Source organism: Dendrobates tinctorius, unplaced genomic scaffold (assembly GCF_039654945.1).
Source record: "Dendrobates tinctorius isolate UK_male_01 unplaced genomic scaffold, ASM3965494v1 ptg000139l, whole genome shotgun sequence".
In the NCBI taxonomy this organism is placed as follows: Eukaryota; Metazoa; Chordata; class Amphibia; order Anura; family Dendrobatidae; genus Dendrobates; species Dendrobates tinctorius.
This window is the reverse complement of record NW_027361807.1, coordinates 6,334,579-6,355,827: the sequence shown is the minus strand read 5'-3', so window position 1 is coordinate 6,355,827 and position 21,249 is coordinate 6,334,579. Positions and strand designations below refer to the sequence as shown.

Here is a 21,249-nt window from a genome sequence, read left to right as displayed (position 1 = left end):
ATTGTTATTTTAAAAATATTAAAGAAAATAGGACAGCCATCATTTCAGCCTAAAAGTGTAAAATGGCTTAGCTGATCTACCAGTGTCTACAGGTGTAAGGTCCTAAAGATAACCAAAAACCATATAAAGGAAGTCTTCTACTCTCTCTAAAGAAAGAGCTCTAGGCCAGAGCTATCATTGAAAGGTGTTGGCTTTTATAGTCAAAAATGTTGGTCTCAGCTTGGTGATGGTCATAGTTTTTTCTATCTTTTCTTTGAGTACTATTGACAGCTAAAGAAATCAAGAAGTAGGGGGTGTGTTTAATCCCTGATCTACCCAACATTATAGAACCTGACATCAGTCAGAATTGTATTTCTTTCTTATAGCTATTTCTCCTGGGGTTGAACTGGCAAACCGGATTCCTATTTGGCTGGGCCCTTGACTGCAGTATGTCCTGCAATGGCCCAGATGGCAACCTGCTCTGGAAGATGTTAATATATTGGATGATTTTCAACACGGACAATCCAGGCAGCTCCGCCACAAGTCTAATAACAAATGGTCACACTATAATTATTACTGTAATGATGTGGCTAAGTCCTGTACATTTTTCTGCCTCTCCTTGTTGGTGATAAATCCCCTATGACGTTACTTACATAAATGTGATAAATATTATTTATTTTTAGATGCAGACATTCAGTAAGTTCTAATAGATGACTTTATGTTTCCAGGAACAAACAGCTGCTAGTACTGTCAGCATCTCCTGTCTTTATTACCGATATTGTTTGTAAAATGATTGGTCCATTTAAAAGTTTTATATCAATTTTAGACACTAGTTTTATACAATTTTTTATTCTTAATTTTTAAAATATAGGTGTATATGTTTTATTGATCTTACTAGAAATTTCACTGTAGATGAAAATTACTAGGAAATATAAAAGGAGCATCGTGTTACAGACTCATTCTGAAACTATTTAGTAGTTTAACCAAATTGTCCAGATTAGAAAGCTCACAGTGACGAGCGTCAGCTTACGCTGAGTCGTTTTCCTTTTTAGAGTGGACCCTCTGGGCCGTGGCACCCACCCACCTAGGGCGAGCAGACCTAGTGAGAAACCACCCCCTATACAGGGAGTGTCAGGGGCAAGACCAAGGGGGAGAACCACCACAGCAGCTGGACCAGACGGCCGGCTCAAGGGGACACTATTGAGTGTCTGGCAACAGGACGGACAGGATGCGAAACATAAAGCGAAGTCACAGGGTTTCTTCAGCAAACATGGTTACACACTTTATTCAGGTGCAAGGCATAAACAGGGAATCAGGTGCAGGGCACAAATGGTGAAACACGGTAAGGTGCGTGCAAGGGCATGCCAAATGTTCCAGACATAACACTTGCAGAAAACATACAAGGGTCCAGGGCAGGGTACGTGTTAGGGGTCCCACCAGATTTCCTAGGAAGGATGCATGCTAAGACACGCTAGAGTCCAAGATAAGGAGCGTGCTAGGAGACACGCCAGAGTCCAAGGCAGAGTGCGTGCTAGAAGGCACGCCAAGGTCCAAGGCAGGGTGCGATGGCATCAGACTCCGGACATCTAGCAACGACCGACAGGATCCAGGCATCAGGCTGCGGACATCAGCTCCGGACATCAGGCCACAGTCATCTGGTTCCGGACCTCTGGCAGCGGTCGGCACTGGCAGTCTTCAGGAATCCGGCAGGCAAACCAGGAAACGAGGCAGGGTGCATGCTAGGAGACACGCCAGGGTCAGATTCAAGGATGGAGGCCTGCACGTGCAGAGGGCATGTCAGGGACAGGTACAATCATGCAAACAAGGTGCGTGAATAGAGACATGCCAAGGTCAGAGTTCAAGGCAGAGTCCTGCGCATGCAGAGAGGCATGCCAGGTTCGAGGCAGAGTCCTGCGCGTGCAGAGAGGCACGCCAGGGTCAAGGTTCGAGGCAGAGTCCTATGCGTGCAGAGAGGCACTCCAAGGTCAGGCGAGGCAGAGGCCTGCACGTGCAGAAAGGCACGCCAGGATCAGGCGAGGCAAAGTCCTGAGCGTGCAGAGAGACACGCTAGGGTCAGATTCAAGGATGGAGGCCTGCACGTGCAGAGGGCACGCCAGGGACAGGTACAATCATGCAAACAAGGTGCGTGAATAGAGACACGCCAAGGTCAGAGTTCAAGGCAGAGTCCTGCGCATGCAGAGAGGCATGCCAGGTTCGAGGCAGAGTCCTGCGCGTGCAGAGAGGCACGCCAGGGTCAAGGTTCGAGGCAGAGTCCTACGCGTGCAGAGAGACACTCCAGGGTCAGGCGAGGCAGAGGCCTGCGCGTGCAGAAAGGCACACCAGGATCAGGCGAGGCAAAGTCCTGAGTGTGCAGAGAGACACGCTAGGGTCAGATTCAAGGATGGAGGCCTGCACGTGCAGAGGGCACGCCAGGGACAGGTACAATCATGCAAACAAGGTGCGTGAATAGAGACACGCCAAGGTCAGAGTTCAAGGCAGAGTCCTGCGCATGCAGAGAGGCATGCCAGGGTCAGGTTCGAGGCAGAGTCCTGCGCGTGTAGAGAGCATGCCAGTATCAGGCGAGGCAAAGTCGTTTGCATGCAGAGAGACACGCCAGGGTCAGGCAAGGCAAAGTCCTGCGCGTGCAGAGAGGCACGCCAGGGTCAGGGTTAGGACCTGTGTGTGCAAGAGGGCAAGACAGGGTACATGGTAAGACCTGCGCGTACTTTTACAGGAGCACGGGGAGGTATGCCAAGGAGCAGGCGAGGGCCGGCGCGTGCTTTAGAGAGCACGTAGAGCGCAGTGCAGAAACAGCGTGAGGTGCAAGGGAGAACAGAGAGCATGGCTGGGGCACTGGCTAGCTGATCAGGCTGCGGCACTGACAGATGGGCAAGACTCCAGCAAACCTGGCTGAGGCATGGCAGGCGACACAGCTGTCACTGACCGACGAGCACGGCTGAGGCACAAGCAGGTGGGCACGGCTAGGGCGGGCACGGCTGAGGCACAAACAGGAGGCTAGGAAGGCCAGGCACATGCAAAGAGCACACGAAGCAACAAGGCAAAGCAAGACGAGAAAGAAGACAGCGCTTAGGCAGAGTACGGAACCAGGAATGGAAGCATAGGCAGAAACACGGAATCAGGTCAGAGCAAGAACAGAGCTAGCAGCAGAGCGTAGGCCGAAGCCCAGAGCCGGGCGAAGGCAGAGCCTTGGGACTAGACATGGAAAAGAGCACCAAAAGAAAGAGAGGAGGAATGGTGCATGTGCCAGGGAGCACTACAGAGCACCATAGGAGAGAGCGAGGCAGAGCAAGCAGACAGAGACCATAGGGAGGAACAATGCAGAGCAAGGCAAGGTACGGAATAAGGAATGGAAGCTAGACTGAAGCACAGAATGGAATCAGAGCAAGGAAGGACTACAAGGCAAAGCAGAACAGAGACAAAACATGGCACGAAGGAAAAACATAAGACAAGGCACCGGACAAGAGATGGAGCACGAGCACGGAGAGTGTGCAGAGACACACGACAGGGCAGAGTGCAAGGGCACAGAATAGAGGGAGCGACCCAGCAGACCAAGCAGCCATGCAGGGAAGCAACACAATACTCAGGCCCTGAGCATAGTTAGGGGCGGTCTGATATAGGGCATTAGCACCTCCACTTCCGGGTCAGGACCAGTCGAGAACTTCCAGTCCAGATCCTCCAGGATCACAGACAACAGTCACATGACCAGGGATTCCAGATATGCAGAGATGATTGCAGAACCAGACAATGCTGGAGCCTAGGAAAGGTCACATGATCAGGGGTTAAAGAAATGCAGAGATGATTGCAGAACCAGACAATGCTGGACCCTAGGAAAGGTCACATGATCAGGGCTTTAAGACATGCAGAGATGATTGCAGAACCAGACAATGCTGGAACCCAGGAAAGGTCACATGATCAGGGGTTTCAGACATGCAGAGATGATCACAGAAGGCAGAGCAGAAACGCAGACATCTTGCAGCCCAACAGTCACGAGGTGAGTGTGCACACTGCTCTAGGGAACATGCAGGATAAAAGACATGAGATGCACGTGCACACCGCTTCAGGGGTCATGAGGCAAAACAGACATGGCGGACATAACAGACATAGCGAGCATGACACTCACTTTTAAATGTCCTCTTTGAGACTGAGTCAATAAACAAAGGCTCTAAATGTAGGACCCTTGTCTGCTACCCATACATACAGTTGTGCTCAAAAATTTACATACCCAGGCAGAAATTTTTGCTTTCTTTGCCTTTTTTTCAGAGAATATGAATAATAACACTAAAAATTTTTCTCCACTCATGGTTAGTGGTTGGGTGAAGCCATTTATTGTCAAACTACTGTGTTTTCTCTTTTTAAATTATAATGACAACCCAAAACATCCAAATGACCATGATCAAAAGTTCACATACCCCATTTCTTAATACCGTGTATTGCCCCCTCTAACATCAATGACAGCTTGAAATCTTTTGTTGTAGTTGTGGATGAGGTTCTTTATTTTCTCAGATGGTAAAGCTTCCCACCCTTCTTGACAAAAGGTTGTCTAGCATGAACTGCATGCTTCAGATCTCCCCAGAATGGCTCAGTGATATTGAGGTCAGGAGACTGAGGTGGCCACTCCAGAACCTTCACTTTGTTCTGCTGTAGCCAATGACAGGTCGATTTGGTCTTGTGTTTTCATTTGTTGTCATGTTGGAATGTCCAAGTACATCTCATGCGCATCTTCCAGGCTGATGACTGCAAATTTGTCTCCAGTATTTGCTGATAACGTGCTGCATTCATCTTTCCTTCAACTTCATCCATGTTTCTTGTGCCTTTGTAGCTCACTCATCCCCAAAACATCAGTGATTCACCTCCGTGCTTTTCAGTAGGAATGGTGTTCTTTCATAATAGGCCCCGTTGACCTCTCTCCAAATGTAACATTTATGGTTGTGGCCAAAAACTTCAATTTTGGTATCATCACTCCCAATTACCTTATTCCAGAAATTTTGAGGCTTGTCTCTTCTGTGCTGTTTTGCGTATTGTAGGGGAGATACGTGGTGGCATTTGGGCAGTAATAGCTTTCTTCTGGCAACTCGACCATGCAACCCATTTTTCTTCAAGTGCCTCCTTATTGTACATCTTGAAACAGCCACACTGCTAGTTTTCAGAGAGTCCAGAATTTCAGCTGATGTTATCATGAAACATCAGTGGCTGGATGAAAGATACAAGAGCCTGTCTGGATCCCAGAAACTCACTCAGCTTTTATGCACACACACTGATTACAAGCAAACAGGTCACAGGTGAGGATGTTACCTTTAGTAGCTATTCAAACCCATTTGTGTCAACTTCTGTGCATGTAACCAGGCCAAAATCACCAGGGTATGTGAACTTTTTATCAGGGTCATTTAGATGTTTTGGGTTGTCATTATGATTTAAAAAGAGAAAACACAGTAGTTTGACAATAAATGGCTTCACCCAATGGTGAATGGTGTTATCACTCATATTCTCTGAACAAGACCAAAAAAGCAAAAATTCTGCCGGGGTATGTAGGCTTTTGAGCACAACTGTAGGCTACGTTCACATGTTCAGTATCTGGTTATTATTTTTCCTCAGTATTTGTAAACCAAAACCAGGAGTGGGTGATAAATGCAGAAGTGGTGACGTGTTTCTATTATACTTTTCCTCTCTTCAGCTAGGTTCACATTGTGTTAATGCAGTCTGTTCAACGCATAGCGTTGACAGACTGCGTTAACGCTACTCACTGCCGTGATTGCGTTATGCGATCCCGCTAGCACAGATGCTTCATCTGCACTAGCAGTGACGGACCCTCAGACGCTGCAGACTGCAGAATAACGGCTCATCGCTATTGCATGCCGATTATGACATGCGTCAGCAATGCGCTCGTCAATAGCAGTCTATGGATGCGATAACGCATTCATTACATAGCGTTAATGCAGCTATGTAACGGATGTGTTAAACGCACCCCTTTAGCGCAATGTGAACCCAGCCTTCCTCTTCTGGTTTTGGATTAAACATATTGAGGTAAAATACTGACCAAATACTGAAAATGTGAACAGGGCCTAAAGAATGACTACAAAAAGAATGTAATGCTTTGGCGAACTTATCACAAACCTTTATTACAACAGTCTTCTGATGCAAATTGTCATATTTAATTCTTACAGCTGTGGTGATGCAACTAAGCACTTGCTGCCAGGTGCCCCCCAAAATTACGGTTGATCACTGGACTTACTATCATAGATTGATGTTTTAGTTGCCAATATCGTATCCAATATTGGTAACAACAAGAAGCATGTAATAGTTTCATTAAAAATTATAAACTTTATTTGAACAATATTAAAAATGATATATACAAGATAAGGTGAAGTAAAAAGATGGACCAGGAACCAAGGTTGTGCTAAACAGTACATGGACCGGTCAAACATATTGATAACATGTATATGCAATATAAAACCAGGGGGGTAGATATAAATTAGTTTCTGCTGTGCAATGACGTGCTTACCAAATACTGTGACTTCCCACCCACCCTGAATGCAGAGTGTGCTTTATAAGCGACAGGTAAATCCCAGTGTCAATTAAAGGCCGTTAATCAACATGCTCATGGTACCATAACCCACAATTGGGTATATACTTCACTGCCAAATAAGAGCCAAACTAAAGGAACAATACCTGTCCCTTAAGGCGCTGTCTCTACACAAATGATGGAGTCCCTCTGTTTCGCTTCGCTTCGCCTCCCGAAGATTTCATGTAGGTTATTTGAACGTATATATGATTTTTAATGTGTCCTATGATGTGCGCATGTTTTTAACTTTATATCACTGTTGCTATTATATTCAATAAAGATATATATTTTAATTATATAGTATTGCCTGGAATTTCATAGTTTTCCATAGTTTTTGGTATTTTATATGTGTGTATGTACGGTATATGTATGTACGGTATATGTGTGTATGTATTTACGGTATATGTATGTGTATCTGTGTGTATGTACGATATATGCAGTTATGGTATATGTGTATGTATGGTATATGTACATACGGTATATGTATGTACTGTATATGTGTGTATGTATGTACAGTATATGTTTGTGTATCTGTGTGTGTATGTACGGTATATGTGTTACGGACTGGTGGAACGCACCAAATAAAGATGAAATAGTACAAGGGGTGCGTTTGCAGCCCGGGCCCACCGTGCAGAGGTGACCAACTGCTGCTAAGCAATGAGAGGAAGGCGTGTAGGAGAAAAGCCGGACACCGGTAGGTAACCCCTGACCCGGTGCTAGCAGGCACGAACTCCATTGCTTCACATAGCACATGCCAGCCGGCGAACAACCGCAACCTGTTTATGTCACAGGTCACGGTAGTGTGAACCACTGCTTATGACGGGTGCAATGTCCACCCTGACGGATGCAACTAACCAGCCTAACAACGGTGCTGGAAAGCACACACACGGCGCACGGCGTTACTGTGGCAGACGCTGCGGTAGCAGTATCGAGGAGGCCAGTACTGGCCTAGGCGCTGAAGGTAGATGAGGATAACACTGCGGCGCTGTACAGTGTCCGAGCTATTGAGCTGACTCCAATTCCTAACCCTAACTCATGCATAATATACAAGGAGGGGGAATAATAATGCATCAGTCACCAGGCTCATTCATCCATCATCATGCATACACTAAGTACTATAGCCTCAGAGTCTATCATAGCGCATGGATGGGCAGCCATGCGAACCTTTTATAGCCATGCCCTTCCGGGACCTTCTTGATCCTCCAGATGGACCAATCAGAACTGGAGAAGGACCTGAGCATGTGACTCGCGATCCCCAGTGGGAGATTGTCTCATGAGCATGCTCAGTGGACAGAAGGAAGGACTTAGACTCTGGAGTCTTTTGCTGCTGGCCAGGCTGCATTGCCATAATTGGACCAGAGGTGGCAGCAGCAACCGAACCCACAATGCTGGTGTGGGCAGAACGCCGGGATTGTGGAGTCTGCTGAGCAGGCTCCACTGTGACTGGAGGGGAATGGGAGACCGTTAATGGCAAGGCTCGGGATTCCCGCTGTGCAGCGCCCGGAAGCCGATGCCTAACAATATGTATGTACGGTATATGTATGTACGGTATATGTGTGGATGTATGTACGGTATATGTATGTGTTTCTGTGTGTATGTACGGTATATGTGTGTATGTATGTACGGTGTATGTACGATATATGTACATATGGTGTGAGTATGTACAGTATATGTATGTACGGGATGTGTATGTGTATCTGTGTGTATGTACGGTATTTGTATATGTATGTACGGTATATGTATCTGTGTATGTACATTATATGTTTGTATGGTTTATGCCAGTGTGTATGTATGGAATGTGGAGAGCAGATATCAGATGATACAGAAACCATACATACAATATAATATATATACATAGTCGGGCTCTGCCGGTTCCAGCAGTTATCACATAACTACGAGGAGGCGCTTTGTACACATCCCATCATGTGCCAACTAGCATGTCAGCGACATCTGCAGTGTTGTATTCACTGACAGCCGACAATTGTTGTCATCTGACTGCAAGTATGACTGCACTGGAGCCAACAGAACTGAATGCTAACAGATGTAAGTATATATATATGCACACAGTATTGGTCAAAAAAATAAAGGGAAAGGGAGCACTATTCCATTTGCATCAGGATGTTTGTGTTCCCTTTATTTTTTTGAGCAGTATATGTGTGTATGTGTGTATCAGTGTATGTGTGTATGTGTGTATGCATGTGTGTATCAGCCACACCCACTCCACATGTCAGCAGACAGTATCACACAGGATAGGATTAGATACACAGCTCAGCAGACAGTGTCACACAGGATATGATTAGATATACAGCTCAGCAGAAAGTAACACACAGGATAGGATTAGATACACAGCTCAGCACACAGTCACACAGGATAGGATTAGATATACAGCTCAGCAGACAGTGTCGCGCAGTATAGGATTAGATACACGGCTCAGCAGACAGTATCACACATGAGAGGATTAGATACACAGGTCAGCAGACTGTATCACACATAATAGGATTAGATACATGGCTCAGTAGACAGTAACACACAGGAGAGGATTAGATACACGGCTCAACAACACACAGGAGAGGATTAGATACACGGCTCAACAGACAGCCTCTCACAGGATAGGATTAGATACACAGCTCAGCAGACTGTATCACACATAATAGGATTAGATACATGTAAGTATATATATATATATATATATATATATGCACACAGACACAGTATTGGTCAAAAAAATAAAGGGAACACTATTCCATTTGCATCAGGATGTTTGTGTTCCCTTTATTTTTTTGAGCAGTATATATATATACAGTCATGGCCAAAAGTATTGACACCTCTGCAATTCTGTCAGATAATACTCAGTTTCTTCCTGAAAATGATTGCAAACACAAATTCTTTGGTATTATTATCTTCATTTAATTTGTCTTAAATGAAAAAACACAAAAAAAATTGTCCTAAAGCCAAATTGAATATAATTCCACACCAAACATAAAAAAGAGGGTGGACAAAAGTATTGGCACTGTTCGAAAAATCATGTGATGCTTCTCTAATTTGTGTAATTAACAGCACCTGTAACTTACCTGTGGCACCTAACAGGTGTTGGCAATAATTAAATCACACTTGCAGCCAGTTGACATGGATTAAAGTTGACTCAACCTCTGTCCTGTGTCCTTGTGTGTACCAGATTGAGCATGGAGAAAAGAAAGAAGACCAAATAACTGTCTGAGGACTTGAGAAACCAAGTTGTGAGGAAGCATGAGCAATCTCAAGGCTACAAGTCCATCTCCAAAGACCAGAATGTTCCTGTGTCTACCGTGTGCAGTGTCATCAAGAATTTAAAGCCCATGGCACTGTGGCTAACCTCCCTAGATGTGGACGGAAAAGAAAAATTGACAAGAGATTTCAACGCAAGATTGTGCGGATGTTGGATAAAGAACCTCGACTAACATCCAAACAAGTTCAAGCTGCCCTGCAGTCCGAGGGTACAACAGTGTCAACCCGTACTATCCGTCGGCGTCTGAATGAAAAGGGACTGTATGGTAGGAGACCCAGGAAGACCCCACTTCTTACCACAAGACATAAAAAAGCCAGGCTAGAGTTTGCCAAAACTTACCTGAAAAAGCCTAAAACATTTTGGAAGAATGTTCTCTGGTCAGATGAGACAAAAGTAGAGCTTTTTGGGCAAAGGCATCAACATAGAGTTTACAGGAGAAAAAAAGAGGCATTCAAAGAAAAGAACACGGTCCCTACAGTCAAACATGGCGGAGGTTCCCTGATGTTTTGGGGTTGCTTTGCTGCCTCTGACACTGGACTGCTTGACCATGTGCATGGCATTATGAAGTCTGAAGACTACCAACAAATTTTGCAGCTTAATGTAGGGCCCACTGTGAGAAAGCTGGGTCTCCCTCAGAGGTCATGGGTCTTCCAGCAGGACAATGATCCAAAACACACTTCAAAAAGCACTAGAAAATGGTTTGAGAGAAAGCACTGGAGACTTCTAAGGTGGCCAGCAATGAGTCCAGACCTGAATCCCATAGAACACCTGTGGAGAGATCTAAAAATGGCAATTTGGAGAAGGCACCCTTCAAATATCAGGGACCTGGAGCAGTTTGCCAAAGAAGAATGGTCTAAAATTCCAGCAGAGCATTGTAAGAAACTCATTGATGGTTACTGGAAGCGGTTGGTCGCAGTTATTTTGGCTAAAGGTTGTGCAACCAAGTATTAGGCTGAGGGTACCAATACTTTTGTCTGGCCCATTTTGGGAGTTTTGTGTGATATGATCAATGTTTTGCTTTTTGCTTCATTCTCTTTTGTGTTTTTTCATTTAAGACAAATTAAATGAAGATAATAATACCAAAGAATTTGTGTTTGCAATCATTTTCAGGAAGAAACTGAGTATTATCTGACAGAAATGCAGGGGTGTCAATACTTTTGGCCATGACTGTATATATATATATATATATATATATATATGAGTGTATGTGTGTATGCATGTGTATCAGCCACACCCACTCCACATAGCCCCACCCAATCACTAAGCATCTTTAATTTCACCAGAGCAAGATGAAAGCTGAGCTGTGATTGGTTGCTATGAGCAACAGTTTTCCTTGCAACCAATCACTAAGCATCTTTCATTTCACCAGAGCTAACTAGTGCTGTTTAATGCATGAAAGCTGAGCTGTGATTGGTTGCTATGAGCAACAGTTTTCTCACTCCACAACACTTCAGCAGACACTGACCGGACGGGAGAAATCTAGCATCCCCGGGAACATGAGCTCACAGCCATTGTCTGCCCCTCAGAAAGAAGCAGAGAGCACATGACAGAAATGAATCACCCCCTTGCTCCTCCATTCCAGTGCCCATACACCCATCACACATCCTCCATCCTATATTCCCATAGGCACATCTTCTTGACCACACCAGGTACACTGCCTGTGTTGCCCATAACAATCAATCACTAAGCATCTTTCATTTCACCAGAGCTGTTTAAAAGATGAAAGATGAGCTGTGATTGGTTGCTATGAGCAACAGTCCCATAGCAACCAACCACTAAGCATCTTTCATTTCACAAGAGCTGTTTAAAAGATGAAAGCTGAGCTGTGATTGGTTGCTATGAGCAACACTTTTCCTTGCAGACAATTGTGGTAACTGAGGCCTATTATTCTTATCATTTCAATGGTGTTATCATCCTTCTGTAAAGCTGGAAATAACACAATTTATTACCGTGCTGATACAGACCACCCTCTGATACAGACTGCAGGGGGTGCCCAGGGGACACAGGAAAGGATTAGATACACAGCTCAGCAGCCTGTATCACATAGGATAGGATTAGATACACGGCTCAGCAGTCAGTATCACAAAGGAGAGAATTAGATATACAGCCCAGTAACACAGGAGAGGATTAGATACACAGCTCAGCAGAGAATATCACATAAGATAGGATTAGATACACAGGTCAGCAGACAGTATCACACAGGATAGGATTAGATACACAGCTCAGCAGTCAGTATCACAAAAGAGAGAATTAGATATACAGCCCAGTAACACAGGAGAGGATTAGATACACAGCTCAGCAGAGAATATCACATAAGATAGGATTAGATACACAGCTCAGCAGACAGTATCACACAGGATAGGATTAGATACACGGCTCAGCAGTCAGTATCACAAAGGAGAGAATTAGATATACAGCCCAGTAACACAGGAGAGGATTAGATACACAGCTCAGCAGTCAGCAACACAGGATAGGATTAGATACACAGCCCAATATCACACAGGTTAGAATTAGATATATGGCTCAACAGACTGTATCACACAGAAGAGGATTAGATACACAGCTCAACAGACAGTATCACACCAGATAGGATTGGATACACAGCTCAGCAGCCAGTATCAAACAGGCTAGGATTTGATACACAGGTCACCAGACTGTATCACATAGGATAGGATTAGATACACAGGTCACCAGACTGTATCACACAGGATAGGATTAGATACACAGCTCGGCAGACAGTATCACACAGGATAGGATTAGATACACGGCCCAGCAGTCAGTATCACACAGGAGAGAATTAGATATACAGCCCAGTAACACAGGAGAGGATTAGATACACATCTCAGCAGAGAATATCACATAAGATAGGATTAGATACACAGGTCAGCAGACAGTATCACACAGGATAGGATTAGATACACAGCTCAGCAGTCAGTAACACAGGATAGGATTAGATACATGGCTCAGCTTCAATATCACACAGGAGAGGATTAGATACACAGCTCAACAGACAGTATCACACAGGATAGGATTAGATACACAGCTTAGCAGCCTGTATCACACAGGATAGGATTAGATACACAGGTCAACAGACTGTATCACACAGGATAGGATTAGATACACAGGTCTCCTGACTGTATCACACAGGATAGGATTAGATACATGGTTCAGTAGACTGTATCACACAGGATAGGATTAGATACATGGCCCAGCAGTCAGTATCACACAGAAGAGAATTATATATACAGCCCAGTAACACAGGAGAGGATTAGATACATGGCTCAGCAGACAGTATCACACAGGATAGGATTAGATACACAGCTCAGCAGACAGTATCACACAGGATATGATTAGATATACAGCTCAGCAGAAAGTAACACACAAGATAGGTTTAGATACACAGCTCAGCAGCCTGTATCACACAGGATAGAAGTAGATACACAGCTCAGCAGCCTGTATCACATAGGATAGGATTAGATACACAGCTCAGTAGTCAGTATCACACAGGAGAGAATTAGATATACTGCCCAGAAACACAGGATAGGATTAGATACACAGCTCAGCATACTGTATCACACCTGATAGGATTAGATACACAGGTCAGCAGACAGTATCACACAGGATAGGATTAGATACACAGCTCAGCAGACAGTGTCACACAGGATATGATTAGATATACAGCTCAGCAGAAAGTAACACACAGGATAGGATTAGATACACAGCTCAGCACACAGTCACACAGGATAGGATTAGATATACAGCTCAGCAGACAGTGTCGCGCAGTATAGGATTAGATACACGGCTCAGCAGACAGTATCACACATGAGAGGATTAGATACACAGGTCAGCAGACTGTATCACACATAATAGGATTAGATACATGGCTCAGTAGACAGTAACACACAGGAGAGGATTAGATACACGGCTCAACAACACACAGGAGAGGATTAGATACACGGCTCAGCAGACAGCCTCTCACAGGATAGGATTAGATACACAGCTCAGCAGACTGTATCACACATAATAGGATTAGATACATGGCTCAGTAGACAGTAACACACAGGAGAGGATTAGATACACGGCTCAACAACACACAGGAGAGGATTAGATACACGGCTCAGCAGACAGCCTCTCACAGGATAGGATTAGATACACAGCTCAGCAGACTGTATCACACATAATAGGATTAGATACATGGCTCAGTAGACAGTAACACACAGGAGAGGATTAGATACATGGCTCAACAACACACAGGAGAGGATTAGATACACGGCTCAGCAGACAGCATCACACAAGACAGAATTAGATACATGGCTCAGCAGACAGTAACACACAGGAGAGGATTAGATACACAGCTCAGAAGACAGTATTTCACAGGATAGGATTAGATACACAGCTCAGGAGACAGTATCACACAGGATAGGATTAGGTACACAGCTTAGGAGACAGTATGCCACAGGATAGGGTTAGTTAGATACACAGCTCAGCAGACAGTATCACACAGGACAGAATTAGATACACAGCTCAGAAGACTGTATCACACAGGATAGGATTAGATACACAGCTCAGCAACAGGATGTGCCAAAGGAGAGGATATTTTCATTCCAAGAAATCCACTCATTCCATCTGATTTGCCTTTTGATTTTAAACGCCACCAGTTTCCAGTTCGATTGGCATTTGCAATGTCCATTAACAAGGCTCAGGGACAGTCCTTGAAAGTAGTAGGGATCGATTTGAAATCTCCATGCTTTTCTCATGGTCAACTTTACATGGCCTGTTCAAGAGTTGGAACTGCCAAAAATCTGTTCATCTTTGCACCGGAAGGAAAAAGCAAAAATGTTGTTTATCAAAAGGCTCTTGAATGAGTTGAAAATAAAATACTATCAATACTTAGGTAATTGTTTAGTTAATTTGTGTTGCAAATCTGTAGTGTTGAATATATGATGTGAAATGTTTTTATGTGCAATATAATCATTATAATTTGTTATAAATAAGCACAGTTAGTTACTATGCTCAGGCAATGCCAGGCTCTTCAGCTAATATATATATATATATATATATACACACAGTATATATATATATATATATTACACACACACATACAGTATATATATCTCCGTCTCAGTGAAAAAATATAATCTATTTATTTTTTAGAGGAGTGGGGGGCCCAAATAGAAGTTTTGCTATGCGGCCTTGTGATTGCTATGCTTGCAGGGCAATAATAAAGAGGGCAATCTTGTCTCTCGGAGCCCAAAGCTCCAGGGGTCTCATTACCAGATTGCACTCATCATTATTATTATTATTATTATTATGCATTTATATAGCACCATTTATTCCATGGCGCTTTACATTTGAAAAGGGGAAATATAGTTAAGTATAATAAACATGTGTAAGACAAGGGACACACAAGTACATAAGGAGAGGGGACCCTGCCCACGAGGGCTCGCAGTCTACAGGGATGGGTGAGGATACAGTAGGAGAGGGTAGAGCTGGTCGGGCGGTTCAGTAGACTGAGGATCATTGCAGGCTGTAGGCTTGTCGGAACAGGTGGGTCTTCAGGTTCTTCTTGAAGGTTTCCGTTGATGGTGAGAGTCTGAAGTGTTGCGGCAGAGAGTTCCAGAGTATGGGGAAGCACGGAAGAAGTCTTGTATGCGGTTGTGGGAAGAAGAGATAAAGGGGAAGTAGAGGAGATCTTGAGATGATCGAAGGTTGCGTGCGGGTAGGTACCTGGAGACCATATCACAGATGTATGGAGAAGACAGGTTGTGGATGGCTTTGTATGTCATGGTTAGGGTTTTGAATTGGAGCCTCTGTGCAATAGGAAGCCAGTGAAGGGCCTGGCATAGGGGGGAGGCTGGGGAATAGTCGGGCAGCAGAGTGTAGGATGGACTGGAGTGGTGCCAGAGTGCTAGAGGGGAGGCCAGAGAGTAGGAGGTTGCAGTAGTTGAGACAGGAGATAAGAGCATGCACTAGTGTTTTTGTGGTTTCGTGGTTGAGGAATGAGCGGATCCGGGAAATATTTTTGCGTTTGAGGCGGCAGGAGGAGGCGAGGGCTTGGATATGTGGTTTGAAAGAGAGCGCAAAGTCGAGGATCACCCCAAGGCACCGAACGTGCGGGACTGGAGAAAGCGAGCAGCCATTGTTATTGATCAATAGGTCTGGTAGAGGGGTAGAGTGAGATGGGGAAAGATGATGAATTCTGTTTTGTCCATGTTCAGCTTGAGAAAGCGAGCGGAGAAGAAGGCTGAGAGAGCAGACAGACATTGTGGGATTTTGGTCAGTAAGGAGGTGAGGTCAGGTCCAGATAGGTAGATCTACGTGTCATCGGTATAGAGGTGATACTGTGAACCATGGGATTTTATGAGCTGTCCCAAGCCAAAGGTGTAGATGGAGAATAGTAGGGGTCCTAGGACTGAACCTTGAGGAACACCGACAGACAGGGGGCGAGGTGAGGAGGTGGTGTGTGAAAGGGAGACACTAAATGTTCGGTCTGTTAGGTATGATGAGATCCAGGATAGGGCCAAGTCTGTGATGCCAAGTGATGAGAGAATCTGTAGCAGGAGGGAATGGTCCACGGTGTCGAAGGCAGAGGACAGGTCCAGGAGAAGGAGGACAGAGTAGTGTCGCTTGCTCTTAGTGGTTAGTAAGTCGCTAGTGACTTTAGTTAGGGCAGTTTCAATTGAGTGATGTGGTCGGAAGCCAGATTGTAACCGGTCAAAGAAGGAACAGGAGGAGAGGTGGGAGGACAGTTCAAGATATACATGCTGTTCCAGTAGTTTTGAGGCGCAAGGGAGAAGAGATTGGGCGATAGTTAGACACAGAGGATGGGTCAAGGGAGGGCTTTTTGAGGATGGGTGTGATTGAGGCATGTTTGAAGGATCAGGGAAAGACACCATTTGTAAGTGAAAGGTTAAGAGGTGTGTTAGAGTTGGGATGAAGACTGTGGCCAAGTTAGGGATGAGGTGGGACGGGAGCGGGTCGAGGGCACAAGTGGTGAGGTGTGATCTTGACAGAAGGGTGGAGAGCTGATCTTCTGTCAGGGTGGAGAAACTGGCTTTTGCAGGACAGGGCTGATCGGCTAAGTGGGGCATTGGGGGCTGCGGGCCAAAGCTTCTCATTGTATCGATCTTCTGCTTAAAGAAGGAGGCAAAGTCTTCAGCAGAAATGAGAGGAGAGGTAGGAGGTGCTGTGGGACGAAGCAGAGAATTGAAAGAGTTGAAGTGCTGTTTAGGGTTGTGAGACATGGAGGATATGAGAGATGCAAAGTAAGCAGCGAACCCGGCATGGAGGGGGGCCCAGACATTTCTTGAGCAAAGGCCTCAAGCTGTCCGTGTCCACCCCTGAGATCAGCTGTCATGTGCCCGAAAGGTGCTGGCTCAGCACCGGTGCCCGCACCAAGTAGGAGGAGTCCAACATAGGTGTACTATTTTGCCCAATGTCTGAAAGGGGTCAATCCTATTGTTCTGTTCTCAACTGCGCTTTTTTTCTTGCTCTGGTTTGCGATCAGACATAAAAAAAAAAATCGCAGCATGCTGAATTCGGATCGCACACACCCATATAAGTCTATAGGTGCATGTGAAACATCGCACTGCACTCAGATATAACCCGAGTGCAGTGTGAATCTTGTCACCGTTGGCAGCAAAGAAGATGAAGGAAAAAGTAATTTCTTTTTCTCCTCTGCAGCTGTGCTGCGATTCTCTCATGCAAGAGCCTCAGATCACAGAGCATTGACCTTGAGATCATGCAGGAGCCAAGCGTCATTAGCATAGCACATCTGATGCTCTCACATTGGTATTGTGCGAGAAAAAAATTGCATGCCATACGGACCATCAGTATGGCATCTGATTTTTACAGATACATTACAATTCTGTAGCATAGGACACTACAAATGGTCCAGTAAAATATTAATAGCTTCAATTTTTTAATGAGTGGGTTCTTTAAATGTGTCTTTGAGTCTGTTTTTTTTATGCGATGCATTTTTTTTGCCTGTTTTCTTCTATGTCATGTTTTAAATAAAACTGCTTTGTTTTTTGATACTTCCCAATATTAGCTTTGACAAAACTTTATTGATAATGAATGGGTGGATTACATTTGTTTTTATCTATGTATTTTAAGAATCTAATGCGTTTCTACATGGAATGTCTGCACCTAAAATTCAGTGCCCTCTCAAAAGAAATTCACATGTTGAAGATTTCAGTTCACGCAGTGTAAAAACAAATGGAGAATGGGCCTGAGATTTCTACAAATCCCATCAACTTCTCTGGAACAGGAATCGTGGGAACCAAATCAATGGCCTCGATTCCTCATTTACAATTTATATTAACCACTTTTCTTTTTTAGTCTTTCAGTGCAAAATAAAATTGTCCTTTAATATTGTCTCTTGACATTTTTTTCAACTTTTTAGTGCCAAAGTCACAAATTCTTTAACAAGTCACGTTTGGCTAAAAATGCGCTAAATTAAAAACTTTACAAGATTCTTTACTCCGGGCTGGGACTGGAAAGAGATGTACCAAAATATGAAACATGTGGTAAAAGTCGCATTTCAGGAATCTGCCTAAAACAGCTGAATGAGCAAAGATGTCTAGGAAAAAATCTAAGGAGACATAAAAAAGACAATAACAAAAAAAGAGCAAATTACAGAAAACTGGAAAAACCACAATGGTAAATCAAGGTGCCATGTAGGCATTCAAAAATATTTGGAATAATTTATAAACCTTTTAATACCCTGAATGGACAGACCCATAATATTGGACATAGAACGTTTCTTTATAAAGTCTAGATAAAAACAAGTATAATTGATTTTCAAAAGTTTTGATCTGGTACATTCTTCCCAGCAAGACATGAACTGCAAACTTCATTCACCTTCCAGCGCAGTAGACCAGATCAAGGTGTGATGGATCACTATAGACTTTGAAATATTTGAAACATTGTTTTGAACAGAAATGTCAAAAACATTGCCAGGGTCATTCTGCTGATTGCCAATTACTGCCCTTTACCCTCTGCATCAATGGAAAAACAACCTGTCGGGTAAAAATGTTCTGTTGTCGTGCCTGATCCTCTGCTGATGGGGACTTAGGCTCAAATAGCTCGGATCTGAACCTGCAGTACATATAGAGGAAAAGTCATTTATTATATTAACTATGTGACTTTGAAGTGTATTTTTCTTTGATAAATTTTCAATGTTTTATGTTTCTGTTATTTAGTTAAATATGATTCTGTGGTTAATCAAAGCACTCATTGAAAATGAAAAATGAGGAAGGACCCTTCTTGGGATGCTTTAATGATTACCAGCATGGCGTGTTCTCCTTGATAAGGAACTTTGGGGCTAATGTATACCGTATGTGCAAAAATTAGGACATGGAAAAAATCAGGTACAGAAATAAGAAGAATACTTGCTTTAATGGAGCAATTTACTTTACCAAATTGACCATTATTTGACTTACAGTGGGTACGGAAAGTATTCAGATCCCTTTAAATTTTTCACCCTTTATTTCATTGCAGCCATTTGGTAAATTCAAAAATGTTCATTTTTTTTCCCACTCATGTACACTGCACCCCATCTTGACTGAAAAAAAACAAAAATGTAGAAATGTTTGCAAACTTATTAAAAAAGAAAACCTGAAATATCTGAAGTATCACATGGCCATAATTATTCAGACCCTTTGCTTAGCTCAGTATAGCGTAGAAGCCCCCTTTTGAGCTAAAACAGCCATGATTCTTCATGGGAATGATGCAACAAGTTTTTCACACCTGGATTTGGGGATCCTCTGCCATTCTTCCTTGCAGATCCTCTCCAGGTCTGTCAAGTTGGATGATGAACGTTGGTGGACAGCCCTTTTCAGGTCTCTCCAGAGATGCTTAATTGGGTTTAGGTCAGGGCTCTGGCTGGGCCAGTCAAGAGTGGTCACAGAGTTGTTCTGAAGCCACTGTTATTTTAGCTGTGTGCTTAGGATCATTATCTTGTTGGAAAGTGAACCTTCCAGCAAGTCTGAGGTCCAGAGCACTCTGGAAGAGGTTTTCATCCAGGATATCTCTGCACTTGGCCTCATTCATGTTTCCTTCAATTGCAACCAGTCGTCCTGTCCCAGCAGCTGAAAAAACACCCCCATAGCATGATGCTGCCACCACCATGTTTCACTGTTGGGATTGTATTGGGCAGGGGATGAGCAGTGCCTGGTTTTCTCCACACATACCGCTAAGAATTATCACCAAAAAGTTCTATCTTCGTCTTATCAGACAAGATAATCTTAATTTTCATAGTCTGGGAGTCCTTCATGTGTTTTTAGCAAACTCTACATGGGCTTTCATACGTCTGGCACTGAGGAGAGGCTTCCGTCTGGCCACTCTGCCATAAATGCCCAACTGGTGGAGGGCTGGAGTGATAGTTGACTTTGTGGAACTATCTCCCATCTCCTACTGCATCTGTGGAGCTCAGTCAAACTGATATAGGGGTTCTTCTTTACCTCTCTCACCAAGCTTCTTCTCCCACGATTGCTCGGTTTAGCTGGCTGGCCAGGTCTAGAAAGACTTCTGTTGGTCCCAAACTTCTTCCATTTAAGGATTATGGAGGCCACTATGCTCTTAGGAACCTTGAGTACTGCAGAAATTCTTTGATAACCTTGTTCAGAACTGTGCCTTGCCGAAATTTTGTCTTTGACCTCCTTGACCAGTTCCTTTGACCTCATGATTCTCATTTGGTTTGACATGCACTGTGAGCTGGGAGGTCTTATATAGACAGGTATGTGCTACTTTCCAAATCAAGTCTTATCAGTTTATTTAAGCACAGGTGGACTCCAATGAAAGAGTAGAACCATCTCAAGGAGGATCACAAGGAAACTTAAATTTGAGTTTATGAGCAAAGGGTCTGGATACTTATGACCATGTGATATTTCAGTTTTTCTTTTTTAATAAATTTGCTAAAATTTCTATATTTCTGTTTTTTCAATCAAGATGGGGTGCAGAGTGTACATTAATGAGAAACAAATTTAACTTTTTTGAATTTACCAAATGGCTGCAATGAAACAAAGAAAAAAATTTCCGTACCCACTGTAGGTACAACATTACTACTAGGGCAACAGGCTAGGTCAGACGACATAGTTCAGCTCCAGAAACTCGTGTAGCAGAAAAAGCAAAACTCTTTGATATGAAAGAAATAAGACCCAATTAAAAATTCTTACAGTTGTGGCCAAAAGTATTGACACCCTTGCAATTCTGTCAGATAATACTCACTTTCTTCCTGAAAATGATTGCAAACACAAATTCTTTGGTATTATTATCTTCATTTAATTTGTCTTAAATGAAAAGACACAAAAGAGAATGAAGCAAAAAGCAAAACATTTATCATTTCACACAAAACTCCAAAAATGGGCCAGACAAAAGTATTGGCACCCTCAGCCTAATACTTGGTTGCACAACCTTTAGCCAA

At 43.7% G+C, this 21,249-nt stretch overlaps 1 protein-coding gene across 2 annotated transcripts in view; it reads right to left on the bottom strand.

Annotated features, from left to right (window-relative positions):
• The window catches only part of UNC5A (unc-5 netrin receptor A), a 614,615-nt gene that overhangs the window by 385,363 nt on the left and 208,003 nt on the right, over positions 1-21,249 (bottom strand). The gene's annotated exons all lie outside the window — the stretch shown is intronic.